Source organism: Pristiophorus japonicus, chromosome 15 (genome assembly GCF_044704955.1).
Source record: "Pristiophorus japonicus isolate sPriJap1 chromosome 15, sPriJap1.hap1, whole genome shotgun sequence".
NCBI classification, from domain to species: Eukaryota; Metazoa; Chordata; class Chondrichthyes; family Pristiophoridae; genus Pristiophorus; species Pristiophorus japonicus.
This window is the reverse complement of record NC_091991.1, coordinates 101,988,665-102,011,276: the sequence shown is the minus strand read 5'-3', so window position 1 is coordinate 102,011,276 and position 22,612 is coordinate 101,988,665. Positions and strand designations below refer to the sequence as shown.

The window sequence follows — 22,612 nt, the reverse complement described above, 5'->3', positions numbered from 1 at the left end:
GGAACCAGTGGATGTGGTGTATTTGGACATCCAGTAGGCATTTCACAAGGTGGCACGTAAAAGGTTACTGCACAAAATAAAATTTCACGGGGTTGGGGGTAACATATTAGCATGGATAGAGGATTGGCTAATTAACAGAAAGCATAGAATCAGGATAAATGGTTCATTCTCTGGTCGGCAACCAGTAACTAGTGGGGTGCCACAGGGATAAGTGCTGGGACCCCAACTATTTGCAATCTATATACTTGAAAGAAGGGACTGAGTGTAACTTAGCCAAGTTTGCTGTTGATACAAAGATGGGAGGAAAAGCAATGTATGAGGAGGACACAAAATATCTGCAAAAGGACATAGACAGATTAACTGAGTGGGCAACAATTTGGCCGACAGAGTATAATGTTGGAAAGTGTGAGGTCATGCACTTTGGCTGAAAAACTCAAAGAGCAAGTCATTATTTAAAGAGAAAGATTGCAAAGTGCTGCAGTACAGCAAGACCTGGGGCTACTTGTGCATGAAATACAAAAGGATAGTATGCAGGTACAGCAAGTGATCTCGAAGGCCAATGGTATCTTGGCCTTTATTGCAAAGGGGATGGAATATAAAAGCAGGGAAGTCTTGCTACAGTTATACAGGGTATTGATAAGGCCACACCTGGAATACTCTGTGCAGTTTTGATTTCCATATTCACGAAAGGATATACTTGCTTTGGAGGCAGTTCAGAGAATGTTCACTTGGTTGTTTCCGGGGATAAGGGGGTTAACTTATGAGGAAAGGTTGAGTGGGTTGAGCCTCTACTCATTGAAATTTAGATGAATGAGAGGTGATCTTATCGAAACATATATTATGAGGGGGCTTGAGAAGGTGGATGCAGAGAGGATGTTTCCGCTGATGGAGGAAACTAGAACTAGAAACTAGAAAGTATAACTAGAACTAGAAACTAGAAATGGAACCTTAGAATAAGAGGCTGTCCATTTAAAACAGAGATGAGGAGAAATTTCTTCTCTCAGAGGGATGTAAATCTGTGGAATTCACTGCCTCAGAGAGCTGTGGAAGCTGGGACTTCGACTAAATTTAAGGCAGAAATAGACAGCTTCTTTAAGGATAAGGGGTAAGTGGTTATGGGAAGCGGGCAGGGAAGTGGAGCTGAGTCCATGATCAGATCAGCCATGATTTTATTAAATGACGGAGCAGGCTCGAGGGGCCGGATTCCTATTTCTTATGGTCTTATGTTCTATGTGAATCTTTGGAATTCTCTACCTCAGAGAGCTGTGGAGGCTGTGTCATTGAATATATTTAAGGTGGAGATGGACAGATTATTGAATGATAAGTGAGTCAAGGGTTATGGGGAGCGGGCAGGTAAGTTAGTTCAGGCCAAGATTAGATCAGCCGTGATCTTATTGAATGGCTGGGCAGGCTCGTTTGGTTTGTTTGCCAGCTTCGGATCCTCCCCTTCCAATATCCTGAAAATGGTGGTTACTGAAACTGTTACTGTAATTGCAGGATAGAAATTCAGAACGGATGATTCTAGATTCTATTGACCAAGCCACATTGTGCCACGAAATCCAGGCACCAAATCCAAGGATCACTTACACAGCGCCAAGAAATGGATTCATGGAATCATAGAAATTTACAGCACGGATGGGGGCCATTTCGACCCATCGTGTCCTTGCCAGTCAACAAGAAGCTATTCAGCCTAATCCCACTTTCCAGCTCTAGGTCCATAGGCCTGCAGGTTACAGCACTTCATGTGCACATTTAAGAAATCCAGGGATCACTTACACTGTGACACCAAATCCAGGGACCACTTATACTGTCACACCAAATAAAAGGAACACTTACACTGAGACACCAAATCCAGGGACCACTTTCACTGTGGTGCGCTAGTGCTGACTTTGGCCACCTCAGTCAGAGAGTGTTCAAAGATCAGGCCCTTCAATCCGGCACCAAGCTTATGGTCCACAGGGCTGTAGTGATACCCTCCCTCCTGTATAGCTCACATACTTTGCAATATTTATTTAATCAAGATAATTGATTTAAAATGTACTTTTATCAGGTCTATAGCTCCTGCATTGATCCCTGTCAATAATCTAGGTTCGGATTAGTGTTTAGGGAATGGGGTTACTGTTATGGATAGGAATGAGATTAGAGGCTGGGGTTAGGGGCTGGTGTTCGGGTTAGGATATTAGGCTAATGAGAAAGCGATTAGGTTTACAAACCACTATTGGCAACGCTAGTGTCACTAGATGCGTCCTTTATCATTTCTTTTTTTTTAATCTTAAAGACAAATAGCAAAACGGCCACATGAATTGTTCCTTCAAGGAACCTTCCTTCTGTTCTGAGCCCAATTTCCTCCCTTCCTTCACATCTCTACAGTTTCTACATAAAAGACATCAGTGACATTAGACTTTGGGAGTTGGGGACGAGAACAGGTGGATCCAGGTGCTGCATTGACTAAATCCAATCATCGGCCTACTTGAAAAGGGACTTCTGACAATAACCTCTCACCAGTCCGCATATACAGTAGATAACTCAAATCGTTGGAGAAATACCATCATTGATGTCGCTGCAAATCCCTCAAATCCCCCTGGGAGGACAGATGCACCAATGTTTGCGTCCTCGATCATAGAAACATAGAAAATAGGTGCAGGAGTAGGCCATTTGCCCCTTCGAGCCTGCACCAAAATTCAATAAGATCATGGCTGATCATTCACCTCAGTAGCCAACATCCCCAGCATCGAATCACTGACCAGACTCGACCAGCTCCGTTGGGTTGGCCACATGGTTCCCATGCCTGACACAAGACTCCCAAAGCAAGCGCTCTACTCAGAACTCCTACACGGCAAGCCAGCCCCAGCTGGGCAGAGGAAGTGTTTCAAGGACACCCTCAAAGCCTCCTTGATAAAATACAACATCCCCACCGACACCTGGGAGTGCCTGTACAAAGTGGAGGAAGAGCATCCCCGGGAGGGCGCTGAGCACCTCGATTCTCGTCACCGAGTGCATACAGAAAGCAAGTGCAGGCAGTGGAAGGAGCGTGCGGCAAACCAGGCCCCCCACCCACCTTTTCCTTCAACGACTGTCTGCCCCACCTGTGACAGAGATTGTAATCCCTGTATTGGACTGCTCAGTCACCTAAGAACTCACTTTTAGAGTCGAAGCAAGTCTTCCTCGATTTCGAGGGACTGCCTATGATAATGATGATGATCCAGTCTAATCCAAATTACCAGCTCTAAGCCTAATATCCTAACCCGAACACCAGCCCCTAACCCCAGCCTCTAAACCCATCCCTATCGATAACTGTAACCCCATTCCCTGAACACTAACCCGAACCTAGATTATTGACAGGGATCAATGCAGGCGCTATAGAGCTGATAAAATTACTATTTGAATCAATTATCTTGATCAAATAAATATTGCAAAGTATGTTAGGAATAAGAGATTAAATCAACAAAAACTTGTATTTATATATTGCATTTAACGTAGTGAAACATCCCAAGGTGCTTCACATGAGTATTATCTGATAAAAATTTGACACGAGTCACGCAAGTGACCGAAAGCTTGGTCAAAGTGGTATGTTTTAAGGACCGTCTTGAAGGAGGAAAGAGAGGTAGAGAGGCAGATATGTTTAGGCAAATAATGTAAGAGTTTGGGGCCTAGGCAACAGAAGGCGTGACCACTATTGGTTGAGCAATTATAATCATGGATAAAATTAACAAATATAATCATGCTCAAGTGGGCAGAATTAGAGGAGCGCAGATATCTCGGAGAATGGGCGATGGTGGGGGGGAAGGGGTGGTTGTGGGGCTTGAGGAGATTACAAAGATAGGGAGGAGCGAGGCCATGGAGGAATTGAAAATAAGGATGAAAATTTTGAAATTGAGGCGGTGCTCAACCGAAAGCCAATGTAGGTCAGCAATCACAGGGGTGATGGGCGAGTGGGACTAGGTGCCAGTTAGGACACAGGCAGCTGAGTTTTGGATCACCTCTAGTTTACATAGGGTAGATTGTGGGAGCAGTGCATTGGAATAGTCAAGTCCAGAGGTAACATGAATGAGGCTTCAGCAGTGATGAGCTGAGTTAGGACAGAAATGGATGAGGTTACAGAGATGGAAATAGGCGGTCTTAGTTATGCTGCGGATATGCAGTCAAAAATTAATTTCAAGGTCAAATATGACACCAAGATTGCGAACAGACTGGTTCAGCTTCAGATAGAAATTGGGGAGAGGGATGGAATCAGTGGCCAGGGAAAGGAGTTTGTGGTAATGACAATGACAAACATCAGAATATTTCAGAGGCTATCACATGCAAAACGTGCGGAGGAATTTATATTAAGTTAAATTGGATCCAAATGGTACTGACAATAACAGATTTCAAACCTTCTGCAAGACAGTTCAAAGGAACATCAGATGATTTTAAAATGAGACACTCTAGTTCAGCCTATGATAGCCACAAGCCATGTATTCAAACGGAACAATTTTTGGGTTTGATATGGTAGGACATGAACTAGATGAGAAGAGATATACGTTAGAGTAAGAAAAGGCCCAAACTGGAACAGTCGCAACAGAACAGCAATTAGAGAAATCAAATACTCGCCACACAGCGTGTGTATTCAATATTTATAAAGCATATTAATCTCCAGCCCTGGCATCGTGTTATTAAGATCAGCGGAAACAAACTATTACTGCCAGAATGGACATGTTTTAGTGCTAAATGCAAACACAATGAATCTGGTCTGTTCAGCAATGGCGGCTTTTACCCAGCATTCCCCGTGGGGCGGAACATGCCGCACCCAGACTACTGGAGCCCAATGCGCAAGCGCAGGATGCCCCTTGATTTGGAGCATGCGCGGTGCTTGTCATGGCGGAGCGGTCATGTTGCACGGCGGCTCTGGAAAAGCATCGTGATTCAGCACGGCCGGGGGGGAGCAACGAACCGACCGGTGTGCAGAGTGGCTTCATAAACCACTGGTGCCCGCAGTGAGTCCGGAAAAAGAATCTAAATGTCGGCGTTTGCAGCTTCCGGCTTTCTCCCGGACACAGGCCCAGGATAATGGCGACCATCTTTGTATAGGAGGGTAGGTTCCGTGCTCTGACATTTTGATTCAGTGAATAGCAAAGCGCATGCGCGGCCATCTTGGTGCAGGAAAAAAGAGTGAGCTGTGTCACTGTCTGATTCCAACCGGGTCCGCGTGCCCGTGTGAATCAAACAATCTCTCAAGATATTTTATTGTCACTCTCCACACCTCGGATTTCTCACCATCTCTTCTAAAGGCGCTGCACAGTGCCGAGCTTACAGTTTCCATCCCACACAATTGTAACTGAACAACCCTAGAGCTGAGTCCTCTTTTGCGGACCCAGGTCTGGAATCCCCTTCCATAATCCCAGGGTTAGAATCCCCATATACAGTCCCAGGGTTAGAATTCTGATGTATGTCGCAGGCAAGGTTAGAATCCCCATGTACAGTCCCAGGGATGGAACCCGATGTACAGTCCCAGGGATGGAACCCGATGTACAGTCCCAGAGATGGAACCCGATGTACAGTCCCAGGGATGGAACCCGATGTACAGTCCCAGAGATGGAACCCGATGTACAGTCCCAGGGATGGAACCCGATGTACAGTCCCAGGGATGGAACCCGATGTACAGTCCCAGGGATGGAACCCGATGTACAGTCCCAGGGATGGAACCCGATGTACAGTCCCAGGGATGGAACCCGATGTACAGTCCCAGGGTTACAATCCACATTTACTATCCCCATGTACAGTCCCAGCGTTACAATCTCCATGTATATCCCAGCGTTAGAATCATCATGTACAATCCCTGGGGTGCAGTGAATTGTGGGTCCCCGGCCGCCATTGGTCAATGGCTGTGGTCAGTGGTTTATTGCCTGATGATGGAAGGTCAGCACTCTGTTTCACTCTCCACAGGTGCTGCCTGACCTGCTGCATGTTTCCAGCATTTTCTGTTTTTATTTCAGATTTCCAGAACCCACAGTATTTTGCTTTTGTTTTATTGCAGGCCTTGCTCACAGAGCCAAATCTGGGAACACAGAGCGAGCAATTCAGAGCTGGTTAGCATTAAGGTGGGCACTGGATGAGGAAGTCGGTCTCTGGCCTCCTGTGTGGGTCTGTTTGTTGCATCAGTTTCAGCTGGAATGGCCAGGGAGGAGAAGCTGCTGTGTTTAAGCCCCCGTACTTTTGACAACAGTAGGACCCAATAATTTTGAAGTGAGGCTGTCAACGATGGTGGATTGTAGGGGAGATTTGGTTGCTAAATATACACTGTCCACACAATCTAGAACAGTATTGTGTTAGGAATAAGAATTTCTGTAGAGGCTTTCAATATACAGATTTGTTTTAATTCATTCTTGGGATGTGGGTGTCGCTAGATGGGCCAGAATATATTTCCAATTTCCATTTGCCCCTTTGACAAGGTGATGGTAGGCATTCTGCTCAAACTGCTACAGTCCGTGTGATGAAGGTACTACCACTATACTATTAGGTGAGGAGTTCCAGGATTTTCAACCAGTGACGATGTAGAAATGGCGATATATGTCCAAGTCAGGAAGATGTGAAACTTGGAGGTGATGGATTTCATCTGGTCCATCCAAGTTGTAGAGGTTGAGGGTTTTGATGACGATTGGAGGTTCTGTCAAAGTTCTGGTCGAGTTGCAGATAGATATACAGAGTCGATCGCCTCCCCCCCGCCCCCCCCACCTCTCTCTCTCTCTCTCTCTCTCTCTCTCTCCTCCCATAGAGGCCAAAGTCTTGTGTAGTCCCGGACAGGGTGGCAGGTTCCCTTCCCTGAAGGACATTAGTGACCAGTCGGATTTTTATGACAATCTGGCAGCTTTCATGGCCACTTTTTTCTGCTGCTGCTCGCACAAATAAGGTTCATTAAGCTCAATCGTACAACCTGACTTTGTGTTTTTGTGGGCTCTCTCTCGCTCTCCCTTTTTCATCTTTGAAATTCATTTTACAGGATGTTAAAAGAGGAGGATTTGTAGACTGGAAGCTCAAATCAAACATCACATCAAGATCTGACGGAGTTACTCGATTCATCCGGACTGGAATATCGTCGGCCTTTGACCATGGAAGCAGAAGGTACCACTCACAGCGGGGAGAAACCGTACACGTGTTCTGTGTGTGGACAAGGCTTCAGCCGATCGTCCAACCTGGAGAGACACAAGCGCAGTCACACCGCTGAGAAACCTTTCACTTGCTCTGAGTGTGGGATGGGATTCACTCGGTCAACCAGCCTGCTGATACACCAGCGAGTTCACACTGGGGAGAGGCCATTCACCTGCTCCGAGTGTGGGAAGGGATTCGCTCGGTCATCTGCCCTGCTGCGACACCAGCGAGTTCACACTGGGGAGAGGCCGTTCACCTGCTCCGACTGTGGGAAGGGATTCACTCTGCTTTCCACCCTGATGAAACACCAGCGAGTACACACTGGGGAGAGGCCATTCCTCTGCTCCGTGTGTGGGGAGGGATTCACTCAGTCATCCCACTTACTGACACACCAGCGAGTTCACACTGGAGAGAGGCCATTCCCTTGCTCTGAGTGTGGGAAGGGATTCACTACTTCATCCGACCTGTTGACACACCAGCGAGTTCACACTGGGGAGAGGCCGTTCACCTGCTCCGACTGTGGGAAGGGATTCACTCAGTCATCCAACCTGCTAACACACCAGAGAATTCACACTGGGGAGAGGCCGTTCACCTGCTCCATGTGTGGGAAGGGATTCACTCGGTCATCCCACCTGCTGAGACACCAGCGAGTTCACACTGACGAGAGACTTTTTAAATGCCCAGACTGTGGGAAATGCTGTAAAAGTTCCAGGGAACTGACGTGCCATCAACTTGTTCACACTGACTAGATACCGTTCAGGCTCTCTCACTGTGCGACTGGGTTTAGGCGATCATTTCACCTTACTGAACACCAGCGAGTTCACTCTGGGGAGGCGCCGTTCACCTGCTCCGAGTGTGGGAAGGGATTCACAACCTCATCCCATCACCATATCATAGGCAGTCCCTCGGGTTCGAGGATGACTTGCTTCCACACGAAAAATGAGTACTCAGGTGACTGATGAATTCATTTTAAACGGAAGATGCCTGTGCTTAAATTCTTTTAACATGGGGTGCTGTTGCACAACAGCCTCCACACGGACTTGACAGAACAAGGCCTTGGTCCAGTGGCATGGGGCTCCAAGATGACTGGAGACCAGGCTCCGCTGCATGTGCCAATACATACACACAAACTCAAACACTCCTACTGTCCTCCTTCCGACCTTCCCATAGGACCTCTCTCCACATGGAATTCATAGCACGCAATGTGAGCCTCGCAGCCTCGCTATTAGCATGTGCTGCGCTTTCCCTTGGTCAGTCATGTCCATGCTGCTCCACCTCTGGGCTCCGACCACTGCGTGCTCATCCCTTCTCTCCGCTCCCGACCCCCGCTCCTCGCCGCTCCCGACCCCCGCTCCTCGCCGCTCCCGACCCCCGCTCCTCGCCGCTCCCGACCCCCGCTCCTCGCCGCTCCCAACCCCCGCTCCTCGCCGCTCGCCGCTCCCGACCCCCGCTCCTCGCCGCTCCCGACCCCCGCTCCTCGCCGCTCCCGACCCCCGCTCCTCGCCGCTCCCGACCCCCGCTCCTCGCCGCTCCCGACCCCCGCTCCTCGCCGCTCCCGACCCCCGCTCCTCGCCGCTCCCGACCCCCGCTCCTCGCCGCTCCCGACCCCCGCTCCTCGCCGCTCCCGACCCCCGCTCCTCGCCGCTCCCGACCCCCGCTCCTCGCCGCTCCCGACCCCCGCTCCTCGCCGCTCCCGACCCCCGCTCCTCGCCGCTCCCGACCCCCGCTCCTCGCCGCTCCCGACCCCCGCTCCTCGCCGCTCCCGACCCCCGCTCCTCGCCGCTCCCGACCCCCGCTCCTCGCCGCTCCCGACCCCCGCTCCTCGCCGCTCGCCGCTCCCGACCCCCGCTCCTCGCCGCTCCCGACCCCCGCTCCTCGCCGCTCCCGACCCCCGCTCCTCGCCGCTCCCGACCCCCGCTCCCGACCTCCGCTCCCGACCCCCGCTCCTCGCCGCTCCCGACGCCCGCTCCTCGCCGCTCCCGACCCCCGCTCCTCGCCGCTCCCGACCCCCGCTCCCGACGCCCGCTCCTCGCCGCTCCCGACCCCCGCTCCTCGCCGCTCCCGACCCCCGCTCCTCGCCGCTCCCGACCTCTGTTGTTGATTCTGCTGCTGCGGTGGCTAGTTTATTTTGATTTGCCCACAGCTCCAACCTCATGCTCCAAACTGCTCTGACTCAAACTCCTCATCCCACCTCACTAAACACCAGCGAGTTCACATTGGGGAGAAGCCGTTCACCTGCTCTGAGTGTGGGAAGGGATTCACTTGGTCACCCTGTACAGGGTATTGCTGACCCCACACCTGGAGTACTGCGTATAGTTTTGGTCTCCATATTTAAGGAAGACTGTTCAGAGCAGGTTCACTAGGTTGATTTCAGAGATGAGGGTTTGACTTATGAAGATAGGTTGAGTAGTTTGTGCTTATACTCATTGAAATTCAGAAGAATGAGAGGTGATTTTATTGAAACTTATAAAATAATGAGGGGGCTCGACAAGGTGGATGCAGAGAGGATATTTCCACTCATAGGGGAAACTAAAACTAGGGGACATAGTCATAGAATAAAGGGCCGCCCATTTGAAAATGAGATGAGGAGAAATTTTTTCTCTCAGATTGTTGTAAGTCTATGGAATTCTCTGCCCCAGAGAACTGTGGAGGCTGGGTCATTGAATATATTTAAGGTGGAGATAGACAGATTTTTGAGAGATAAGGGAGTAAAGGGTTATGAGGAGCGGGCGGGGAAGTGGAGCTGAGTCCATGATCAGATCAGTCATGATCTTATGGAATGGTGGAGCAGGCTCGAGGGGCCAAATGGCCTACTCCTGCTCCTATTTCTTATGTTCTTATATCATGTTCATCCGCCCTGCTGAGAAACCAGCGATGTCACAAGTGACTGCAGGGGTTGGATGCTGCTGTTATTGCTGCTTTTAATCACATCCAGGACAATCATGTTCATTCCAACAGTTGGGGTGCGTTTCTGCTTATGTTAATAAACTCCAGCCCAGTTACAGAGGTTAATATTCTGGATAGATGTCAAATAAATCCGCTTTGCTTTCATCACATTGTTGTAGATTTTTGTCTTTCCCACCTGTGTGTTTAGCATCACCCGGCTCTAACTCAGAAAGGACAATCTGGGAGGAGGATTGTACGGGGCGGCAAACTTCAGTCTGGGCACAGTCCTTCAGAGCCACACTGAGAGCGGCAAACAGTAATTTGGTCTTTCTCGTCTCTCTTCACTGACAGCAAACTCTCCGTGTGAGTTAATGTTGGGGCCCGTATGAATTGTGTCCCAACTGTTCTCTTCCATTGTTCAGAGCTCCTAGGCACGGAACTGAAGGCTACTTTACAATCGTGTTTAGAGTCAGGAAGAACAGCGGTGAAAGCTGGAGACGTGCTGTCAAATCAGAGATTGGTTTAAACTTCGATCTGTTCCTGACTGAAAGTGACACGACACGGTAAGTTTCCAGTCATGGACATATGTCAAATAAATCTGCTTTGTTTCAAACACACAGTGCATCGAGTCTTTGACATCACTGAGATAAGGGCGGACTTACCGACTGTTCCATTTTGGGCCTTTTCTCCTTTGCTTGTATTTTTATAGTGGCTTTCAGTCTCAGGATGTCTCAAAGCAATTTACAGCCAATGAAGTACTTTTGAAGTGTAGTCACTGTTGTAATGTTGAAAGTGCGGCAACCACGGTGTGCACAGCAAGCTCCACAAACAGCAATGTGATAATGACGATCGGTTTTAGTGATGTTGACTGAGGGATAAATATTGGCCATGACACCAAGGAGAACTCCCCTCCTCTTCAAAATAACATCATGCGATCTTTTACGTCCACCTGAGAGGGAAGGTGGGCCCTTGGTCGAATGTTTCATCCAATAGATGGCACCTCTGACAGTGCAGCAATCCCTCAGTCCTGCCCCTCCGACAGTGCAGCGCTCCCTCAGTCCTGCCCCTCTGACAGTGCAGCGCTCCCTCAGTCCTGCCCCTCTGACAGTGCAGCGCTCCCTCAGTCCTGCCCCTCTGACAGTGCAGCGCTCCCTCAGTCCTGCCCCTCTGACAGTGCAGCGCTCCCTCAGTCCTGCCCCTCCAACAGTGCAGCGCTCCCTCAGTACTGCCCCTCTGACAGTGCGGCGCTCCTTCAGTGTTTGCTAGTGCTGTTTGGGAGGAGTTAAACTAATATGGTTAGGCCAAACAGTTCTGTTGCCTCAGCAAATTTGCTGAGTATTAATTGCAGGCCACTCCTTGTGTGCCATGAGGGCGCAGTCGTCAGCAAAGAGTGCCTGTAGAATCAGTCGTTTCCGTACTTTGGTCTTTGCAGCAAGGCGGCAGGGGTCGAACAGCGAACCATCTAATCGATATTACAGATAGACCCCAAACTCCAAGTCTTTTATGGCATAGTTCAAGACACAGGTAAAGAATAGGTTGAACAGAACTGGAGCGCGAGTACACAACCTTGTTTCACTCCATTTGAGATGGCAAATGGAGCCATGGTTGTGCCGTCTGAGAACACTTCACCTGTCATGTTGTCATGAAACAGCTCGATGATGTGGACAAACTTCCTTGGACACCCAAGTTCATCAAGATTGACCACAGTGCTGCTCTGTTGACAGTATCAAAGGCCTTAGTGAGGTCAATAAATACAGCGTACAGGTTCATATTCTGCTCAATGCACTTCTCCTGCACTTGTCTGCGTGCAAAGATCATGTCTGCTGTGCTCCGACCAAGTCGAAAGCCACATTGTGTTTCTGGGAAATTTGCTGCTGAGACACTAGCTATGAGTCAGTTCAGCACTATGCGGGCGATGATTTTCCCAGCAATGGACAGAAGCGATATTCCTCTATAATTGCCACACTCTCCTTTGTTGCCCTTGTTCTTGTAGAGGGAAACTATCATTGCATCACTAAAGTCCTGTGTCATGTCTTCCTCTTCCCAGATGCTGGTTATTATGTCATGAAAGACCTCGAGAGTTGCTGGGCCTACTGTCTTGTAGATTTCGGCAGGGATTCCATCCTTTCCTGGAGCCTTTCCTGCACTCATCTGGTTGATGGCTTTCTTTACTTCGTCCATGATTGGAGGGAGATCAAGATCTTCTTTGATAGGTTGCTGGGATATGGAGTCAAGTGCTTTTTCATTCACTGTTGAAGGTCTATTAAGAAGATTGCTGAAATGTTCTCTCCAGCTCTCATTTATGCCAGTCCTGTCTTTGATCTAAGTGCTGCCATCTGCTGAAAGGAGTGGAGTAGTGCTGGGTTTTGATGATCGATAGACTGACTTGATGGCGCTGAAGAAAATCTTTATATTGTGAGTTTCAGCATAATGTTCCACTTCCACTGCTTTTGTCTGCCACCATTTATCTTGCATCTGGCGAAGGTCTCTCTGTGTTTTGCTCTGCATGTGTCTGTAGCAGTCCCTCTTGGAAATTGAGGAAGGGTCATTTTGCCATTTTAGATAGGCTTTTTTCTTTTCATCCAGCGGTCTTGCAGATCTCAACATTGTTTTCATCGAACCAGTCTTGATGTACCTTCTTTTTAAGTCCAAGAGTTGTCTTTACTGATTCTGTCACCATCTGTTTGAGCTTTGTCCACTTCTGTGTGATGTTGCCAGTGAGCGGTCCGTGAGACATCAGCCTGTTATCGAGGTCATCCTGGAACTGCTCATGGTAGCACTGATGTTTCAGCCTAGCTGTGTTAAAGGCACTTCTGCTCGGTTTTGGACGCTTGCGCTGAAGTGGAGCAATGTGCAGCTGGAGGGTGGATCTGACTAGACGGTGACCTGTCCAGCATTCTGCTCCCCGCATGGCTCTTGTGATCTTTACATCCTTAATGTCTCGCCTTCTTACAATGACATGGTCTATCATGTGCCATTGCTTAGACCTGGGGTGCATCCAAGTTGTTTTCTACTTGTCAGCCTGCTTGAATAGAGTATTTGTGATAGTCAAGTCGTTTTCCGCACACATACTCAAGAGGAGGAGACCATTACTGTTTAATTTTCCTGTGCCATACTGTCCAATGATTTCCTTCCTGTGCTTGCTGTCTTTTCCAACTCGTGCGTTGAAATCACTCAGGATGATCAACTTGTCTCCAGCAGGTGTGGACCTGACCAGTCTGTCGAGATCTTCATATAACCTCTCTTTCATCTCATTGGGGCTTGGAAGGGTGGGTGTATAAGCACTTATAATGGTGATGTGGCGCTTGGCATTCAGGGGGGAATGCAGTTTCATAAGTCTTTCGTCAATCTCTTCAGGCAGATTCGGAAACTTGCGTAAGAGAAGTCTTCACTGCTATGCCAACTCCGTGGATCCTGTTCTCATTCTCTGTCTTGCCTTTCCAATGGAAGATGTAGCCGCTACCTAGTTCACCCACGTAGCCCTTCTCTGCAAGTCTTGTCTCGCTCAGAGCTGCTATATCGATGTTATAACGCTGCAGCTCTCTTGCAATAAGGGCAGTCCATCTTTCCGGTCTTAGAGAACCTCAGTTTTACTATCAGCCTGCCCCTGGCACACAGCACCTGCTCCCACAGTCACCATCGGCAGTATACAACTAGTGACAGTGGACAGCTTCAAGTACCTTGGCAGCACCATATCAAGTGATGGGTCCTTGGACAAGGAGATTGATGCAATGATCTGCAAAGCCAGCCAGGCACTTGGTCGCTTGCGCACTAAGGTGTTGAGTCACCACCATATCCTACTGTCAACTAAATTGTTGGTGTATAGAGCAGTCGTTCTCTCATCTCTCCTTTATGGATGTGAGACCTGGACATCCTACAGGCGACACACCAAAAAGTTGGAAGCTTTCCATGTGCGCAGTCTCAAACCGATACTCCACATATGCTGGCAAGACCGGGTGTCAAACCTTGAGGTTCTGGAGAGAGCACAATCAACTAGCATTGAGGTGATGATCATGTGAGCCCAGTTCTGGTGGGCGGGACATGTGATCCGTATTGATAAGTCAAGGATCCCTCGTCAGCTTCTTCACGGCGAGCTCTGTGAAGGCCGAAGACACGAGGGGCGCCCCCACAAGCACTATAAAGATTGCATTAAGGCTAACCTCCAGTACTGTGGCATCCGACCAAAGGACCTCGAGAATACAACAGCTAATAAAATCCAGTGGTGGACCCTCATGAGGACTGCTTGCCAGACCTTCGAAGAAAGCCGATGTCAACACCTGCGGGATACTAGAGATAGGCAACATCAGGTGGCAGTACTGTCAGCATCAGGCACACTAAACTTCCCTTGTCCGATGTGCAAGAGACTATGTGCATCCAGAATTGGCCTATACAGCCACTTGAAGACACATGCCATTGATGATTAGCACAACAACGTCTTTGTTGGATACGACAGACTACCAAAAAGACTAATATGGCAGGGAGATGGGAACCTATGCAGAGAGACTGAGGGGGATAAAATGGAGACAGGAGCAAAAGATAGAAAGGAGAATAGCAAAAGTGGAGGGCAGAGAAACCCAAGGCAAAAAACAAAAAGGGCCACTTTACAGCAGAATTCTAAAGGGTCAAAGTGTGCTTAAAAAGATAAGTCTGAAGGCTCTGTGCCTCAATGCGAGGAGTATTCAGAATAAGGTAGCCGAATTAACTGCGCAGATAACAGTTAACGGGTATGATGTGATTGGCATCATGGAGACATAGCTCTAGGGTGACCAAAGCTGGTAACTCAATATCCAGGGGTATTCAGCATTTAGGAAGGATAGACAGAAAGGAAAAGGAGACAGGGTGGCGTTGCTAGTTAAAGAGGAAATTAATGCAATTGTAAGGAAGGACATTAGCTTGGATGATGTGGAATTGGTATGGGTGGAGCTACGGAATACCAAAGGGCAGAAAACGCTAGTGGGACTTGTGTACAGGCCACCAAATAGTAGTAGTGAGGTTGGGGATAGCATCAAACAAGAAATAAGGGATGTGTGCAATAAAGGTACAGCAGTAATCATGGGCGACTTTAATCTACATATTGATTGGCTAACCTAACTGGTAGCAATGCGGTGGAGGAGGATTTCCTGGAGTGTATTAGGGATGGTTTTCTAGACCAATATGTCGAGGAACCAACCAGAGAGCTGGACATCCTAGACTGGGTGATGTGTAATGAGAAGGGACTAATTAGCAATCTTGTTCTGCGAGACCTCTTGGGGAAGAGTGACCATAATATGGTAGAATTCTTTATTAAGATGGAGAGTGACAAAGTTAATTAAGAAACTAGAGTCCTGAACTTCAGGAAAGATAGCTTTGATGGTATGAGGCGTGAATTGGCTAGATTAGACTGGCAAATGATACTTAAAGGGTTGACGATGGATAGGCAATGGCAAACCTTTAAAGATCATATGGACGAACTTCTCAACAATTGTACATCCCTGTCTGGAGTAAAAAATAAAACGGGGAAGGTGACTCAACCGTGGCTGACAAGGGAAATTAAGGATAGTGTTAAATCCAAGGAAGAGGCATACAAATTAGCCAGAAAAAGTAGCAAGCCGGAGTACTGGGAGAAATGTAGAATACAGCAGAGGAGGACAAAGGGTTTAATTAAGAGGGGGAAAATAGAGTACAAGAGGAAGCTTGCCGGAAACATAAAAAATGACTGCAAAAGCTTCTATAGATATGTGAAGAGAAAAAGATTATTGAAGACAAACGTTGGTCCCTTGCAGTCGGATTCGGGTGAATTTATAATGGGAACAAAGAAATGGCAGACCAATTGAACAAGTACAATGGTTCTGTCTTCAAAAAGGAAGACACAAATAACCTTCCCGATGTACTCGGGGTCTGAAGGTCTAGAGAGAAGGAGGAACTGAAGGATATCCTTATTAGGTGGGAAATTGTGTTAGGGAATTTGACGGGATTGAAGGCCGAAAAATCCCCAGGGCCTGATAGTCTACATCCCAGAGAACTTAAGGAAGTGGCCCTAGAAATAGTGGATGCATTGGTGATAATTTTCCAACAGTCTATCTACTCTGGATCAGTTCTTATGGACTGGAGGGTTGCTAATGTAACACCACTTTTTAAAAAAGGAGGGAGAGAGAAAACAGGTAATTATTGACCAGTTAGCCTGACATCAATAGTGGGGAAAATGTTGGAATCAATCATTAAGGGTGAAATAGCAGCACATTTGGAAAGCAGTGATAGGATTGGTCCAAGTCAGCATGGATTTATGAAGGGGAAATGATGGTTGACAAATCTTCTACAATTTTGTGAGGATGTAACTAGTAGAGTGGACAGGGGAGAACCAGTGGATGTGGTGTATTTGGACTTTCAAAAGACTTTTGACAAGGTCCCACACAATAGATTGGTGTGCAAAATCAAAGCACATGGTATTGGGGGTAATGTACTGGATAGAGAACTGGTTTGCAGACAGGAAGCAGAGAGTCTGGATTAATGGGTCCTTTTCAAAATGGCAGCAGTGACTAGTGGAATGCTGCAGGGCTCAGTGCTGGGACCCCAGCTCTTTACAATATATATTAATGATTTAGATGATGGAATTGAGTGTAATATCTCCAAGTTTGTAGACGACACTAAACTGGGTGGGGGTGTGAGCTGTGAGGAGGACGTTAAGAGGCTGCAGGGTGATTTGGACAAGTTAGGCGAGTGGACAAATACATGGCAGATGCAGTATAATGTGGATAAATGTGAGGTTATCCACTTTGGGGGCAAAAACATGAAGGCAGAATATTATCTGAATGGCGGCAGATTAGGAAAAGGGGAGGTGTCATGATTTATCAGTCATTGAAGATTGGCATGCAGGTACAGCAGGTGGTGAAGGAGGCAAATGGTATGTTGGCCTTCATAGCAAGATGGATTTGAGTATAGGAGCAGGAAAGTCTTACTGCAGTTGTACAGGGCCTTGGTGAGGCCCCACCTTGAATATTGTGTTAGTTTTGGTCGTTCTTGCTATTGAGGGAGTTCCGCGGAGGTTCACCAGACTGATTCCTGGGATGGCAGGACTGACCTATAAGGAGAGACTGAATCGATTGGGCCTGTATTCACTGGAGTTTGGAAGGATGAGAGGGGATCTCATCGATACATATAAAATTCTGACGGGCCGGACAGGTGAGATGCAGGAAGAATGTTCCCGATGTTGGGGAAGTCCAGAACCAGGGAACATAGTCTTAGGATAAGGAGTAAGCCATTTATGACTGAGATGAGGAGGAACTTCTTCACTCAGAGAGTTGTTAACCTATGGAATTCCCTACCGCAGAGAGTTGTTGATGCCAGTTCCTTGGATATATTCAAAAAGGAGTTAGATATGGCCCTTGCGGCTAAAGGGATCAAGGGGTATGGAGAGAAAGCAGGAACGGGGTACTGAAGGAATGATCAGCCATGATCTTATTGCAGGCTCGAAGGGCCAGATGGCCTGCTCCTGCACATATTTTCTATATTTCTAGTACTGCCCTTCCGACAGTGTGGCGCTCCCTCAGTACTGCACTTCCGACAGTGTGGCGCTCCCTCAGTACTGCCCCTCTGACAGTGCAGCACTCAGTATTCAGGAAGAAGATGTTGGTATTGTTCTTAATGAATACTTGTGCATCTGTTTTCACAAAGGAAAGGGGTAATGCAGATATCGAGGAGGAGTGTTCTGCATGAAATAAACAGAGTGAGAAAGGAGGTATTAGGGGTTTAGCAGCTTTGAAAGTAGATAAGTCCCCCAGGGCCGGATGAAATGCATCGCAGGCTATTGAAGTAAAAGAGGAAATAGCAGAGGCCTTGACCATCATTTTCCAGTCCTCTTTGGATCTGGGCATGGTGCCGGAGGACTGGAGAACTGCTAATGTGGTGCCCTTGTTTAAGAAGGGGGAAAGGGATAGGCCAATTAATTAAAGGCCTGCCAGCCTAACCTCAGTGGTGGGAAAATTATTGGAAAATATCCTGAAAGACAGGATAAATCTACATTTGGAAAGGTAAGGATTAATTAGGGACAGTCAGCACAGATTTGTTAAGGGAAGATCGTGTTGACTAAGCTGATTGAATTTTTTGAAGAGATAACCAAGAGGATCGACGAGGGTAGTCCATACAATGTAGTGTACATGGACTTTAGCAAAGTTTTTTGATAAAGTCCCACATGGTAGACTGGTCATGAAGCCCATGGGATCCAGGGCAAAGGGGCTAGATGGATCCAAAATTGGCTTCAAGGTAGGAAGCAAGGGGTAATGATTGATGGATCTTTTTGTGACTGGAAAGATGTTTCCAGTGGGGTTCCGCAGGGCTCAGTACTGGGTCCCTTGCTTTTTGTGGTGTATATCACTGATTAGATTTGAATATAGTGAGAATGATTAAGAAGTTTGCAGATGACACTAAAATTGGCTGTATGATTGGTAATGAAGAGAAAAGTCATGGGCTGCAGGAGGATATCAATCTACTGGTCAGGTGGGCAGAGCAGTGTCAAATGGAATTTAATTCGGAGAATTGTGCAGTAATGCACTTTGGGAGGGCTAATAAGGAAAGGGTATACACATTAAGTGGTAGGCCACTTAATAGTGTAGATGAACAAAGGGACCTTGGAGTGCTTGTATACAGAACTCTTTTTGGGAGGAAACTAAAACATTAAATCATTAAATCGTGTCCCCCCGATCTGGGGGGGACACAACATTTTCAAGGCCCTTTTTTTTTTGTTTTTTTGTGGTTTTGATTTTTTTTTTTTTTAGTTTTTTTTTGGGCACTAAAATCATATATTTTTTTCACCAAGTGCCCCCTATAAAAGGGGAGGGGTGCTTGTATACAGATCCCTGAAAGTAGCAGGCCAGGTGGCTAAGAAGGCACATGGAATGCTTGCCTTCATTGGCTGAGGCATGGAATACAGGAGCAGTGAGGTTATGCTTAAATTGTATTATACACTGGTTAGGCCACAGCTGGAGGACTGCGTGCAGTTCTGGTCGCCGTATTATAGGAAGGACGTGATTGCACTAGAGAGGGTGCAGAGGAGATTTACTAGGATGCTGCCTGGAATGGAGAATCTTAGCTATGAGGACAGATTGGATAGGCTGTGTTTGTTCTCATTGGAACAGAGAAGGTTGAGAGGAGACCTCATTGAGGTGTACCACATTTTGACGGGCCTGGATATAGTGGATAGTAAGGGTCTATTCCCATTGGTGGAGGGGTCAATTATGAAGGGGCATAATTTTAAGGTGGTTGGTGGAAGGTTCGGAGGGGATTTGAGGGGGGGCTTCTTTACGCAGAGGGTCGTGGGGATCTGGAACTCATTGGTTGGAATGGTGGTGGATACAGAAACCCTCACCACTTTTAAGAGATGGCTGGATGGGCAGGGTTACGGACCTAGAGCTGGTAATTTGGATTAGACTGGATCATCATCATCATCGTAGGCAGTCCCTCGAAATCGAGGAAGACTTGCTTCCACTCTAAACGTGAGTTATTAGGTGACTGAACAGTCCAATACGGGAGTTACAGTCTCTGTCGCAGGTGGGACAGACAGTCATTGAAGGAAAGGGTGGGTGGGACTGGTTTGCCCCACGCTCCTTTCGCTGCTTGTGCTTATTTTTTGTGTGCTCTCGGCGATGAGACTCTTCCTCCACTTAGGGCAGTCTTTGGCCAGGGACTCCCAGGTGTCAGTGGGGATGTTGCACTTTATCAAGGAGGCTCTGTGGGTGTACTTGAAATGTTTCCTCTGCCCACCTTGGGCTCGCTTGCCGTGTAGGAGCACTTGCTTTGGGAGTCTTGTGTCAGGCATGCGAACAAAGTGGCCCGTCCAATAAAGCTGGTCGAGTGTGGTCAGTGCTTCGATACTGGGGATGTTGGCCTGATTGAGGACACTAACATTGGTGTATCTGTCCTCCAAGACCATTTGCAGGATCTTGCAGAGACATCGTCGGTGGTATTTCTCCAGCGATTTAAGGTATCTACTGTTTCTGGCTCACCTCTCTGAGCGATACAGGAGGGCACGTATCACTACAACCCTGCAGACCATGAGCTTAGTGGTTGATTTGAGGGCCTGGTCTTCGAACACTCTCTTCCTCAGGTGGCTTAGACTGGATAATCTTTTGTTGGCTGGTGTAGACACGATGGTAAGTACTGCAGGGAATCGAATATGCCCAGGGTGATTTTTTGGACTAGTTCCGATCGCCTGGATGGGTCAGAGAGGAATTTTCCCAGATTTTCGTTTTTCCCCAATTGGCCTGGGTTTTTATCTGTTTTTTGCCTTTCCCAGATCACATGGATCCGGTTGGGGAGGAGTGTAGAATGTTTTAGTGTTAGGGGTGTCGCAGTTTATGTGGTGGACTGGTTTGGCTGGGTGCTCTTTAGCTTTCTGCCATTTTTAATAGGTTTATCTGTAACTTTCAGGGCTGCTGACCGAGGGCCGTGCAGCTCTTTGTCAGCTGGCGCGGACATGATGGGCTGAGGTGGCCTCCTTCTGCGCTGTAAATTTCTATGTTCTATGTTTCTAGGTACTGCCCCTCTGACACTGCAGTGCTATCTCAGTACTGTAATGGAATGTCAGCCCAGATTTTGTGCTCAATTCTCTGTGGGTGGAACCCACAATCTACTGATGCAGAGACGAGGATGCTAGCCGTGAGCCACAACTAACATTAGCATTACTTCAGATCATTTCAGTCCTCATAAATTCGATGACTCTCATCGAAAAGTCACAGCTCTCCATACCTTACAGAGTGGCTCTCCTAGCCGTGGTCCAGGGAATATCTCAGTAACACGACCATGTACCTGGCCTACAACTATCTTACATGTACTGTACCAGTCCTGTTACCAGTGCAGAGGGAGCTTTACTCTGTATCTAACGCCGTGCTGTACCTGCCCTGGGAAAGTTTGATGGGCAAGTGTAGGGGGAGCTTTACTCTGAATCTAACCCCGTGCTGTACCTGTCCTGGGAGTGTTTGATGGGATAGTGTAGAGGGAGCTTTACTCTGTATCTAACCCCGTGCTGTACCTGTCGTGGGAGTGTTTGATGGGACAGTGTAGGGGGAGCTTTACTCTGTATGGAGATATAATAGCAGCGCATTTGGAAAGCAGTGACAGGATCGGTCCAAGTCAACATGGATTTATGAAAGGGAAATCATGCTTGACAAATCTAGAATTTTTTGAGGATGTAACTAGTAGAGTAAATAAGGGAGAACCAGTGGATGTGGTGTATTTGGACTTTCAAAAGGCTTTTGACAAGGTCCCACACAAGATATTAGTGTGCAAAATTATGCCACATGGGATTGGGGGTAATGTATTGACGTGGATAGAGAACTGGTTGGCAGACAGGAAGCAAAGAGTGGGAATAAACGGGTCCTTTTCAGAATGGCAGGCAGTGACTAGTGGTGTACCGCAATGATTTAGACAAAGGAATTGAATGTAATATCTCCAAGTTTGCAGATGACACCAAGCTGGTTGGCAGTGTGAGCTGTGGGGAGGATGCTAAGAGGCTGCAGGATGTCTTGGATCGGTTTAGCTGAGTGGACAAATGCATGGCAGATGCAGTATAATGTGGATAAATGTGAGGTTGTCCACTTTGGTGGCAAAAATAGGAAGGCAGATTATTATCTGAATGGTGACAGATTAGTAAAAGGGGAGGTGCAACGAGACCTGGGTGTCATGGTACATCAGTCATTGAAAGTAGGCAAGCAGGTACAGCAGTCATTAAGAAAACAAATGGCATGTTGGCCTTCATAGCGAGATGATTTGAGTATAGGAGCAGGGAGGTCTTGCTGCAGTTGAACGGGGCCATTGTGAGACTACACCTTGAGTATTGTGTGCAGTTTTGGTTTCATAATCTGAGTAAGGACATTCTGGCTATTGAGGGAGTGCAGCGAAGGTTCACCAGACTGATTCCCAGGATGGCAGGACTATGAAGAAAGATTGGATCGACTCGGCTTATATTCACTGGAATTTAGAAGAATGAGAGGGGATCTCATAGAAGCATATACAATTCTGACGGGATTGGACAGGTTAGATGCAGGAAGAATGTTTCCGATGTTGGGGAAGTCCAGAATCATGGGTCACAGTCTAAGAATAAGGGGTAAGCCATCTAGGACCGAGATGAGGAGAAACTTTTTCACACAGAATTGTGACCTATAGAATTTTTTACCACAAAGTTGTTGAGTCCATTTCGTTGGATATATTCAAAAGGGAGTTAGATGTGGCCCTTACAGCTAAATGGATCAGGGGTTATGGAGAGAAGGCAGGATTAGGGTACTGAAGTTGTATGATCAGCCATGATCATATTGAATTGAATGGTGGTACAGACTCGAAGAGCCGAATGGCCTGCTCCTGCACCTATTTTCTATGTATCTAACCCATGCTATTCCTGCCCTGGGAGTGTTTAAAATAAATATAAGCAAAAAGGCTAGTGAAATATTATAACCAGAGGGCTAGAATATAAAGGGGAGGAGGCATTGCAACAGCTATAGAAAGCCCTGATTAGGCTAGCCAACAAAAGGTTAGAGTGAAGCTTCCTCTACACAGTCAGGTCAAATATAACCTGGGCACGTAAAGCACGGGTTAGATACAGAGTAAAGCTTCCTCTAAACTGTCCCATCAAACA

At 47.5% G+C, this 22,612-nt stretch overlaps 1 pseudogene; it reads left to right on the top strand.

Moving 5' to 3' along the window:
• The first annotated feature begins 4,861 nt into the window (after positions 1–4,861).
• Positions 4,862–22,612, top strand: part of LOC139281577 (zinc finger protein 585A-like) — a 440,928-nt pseudogene continuing 423,177 nt past the window's right edge.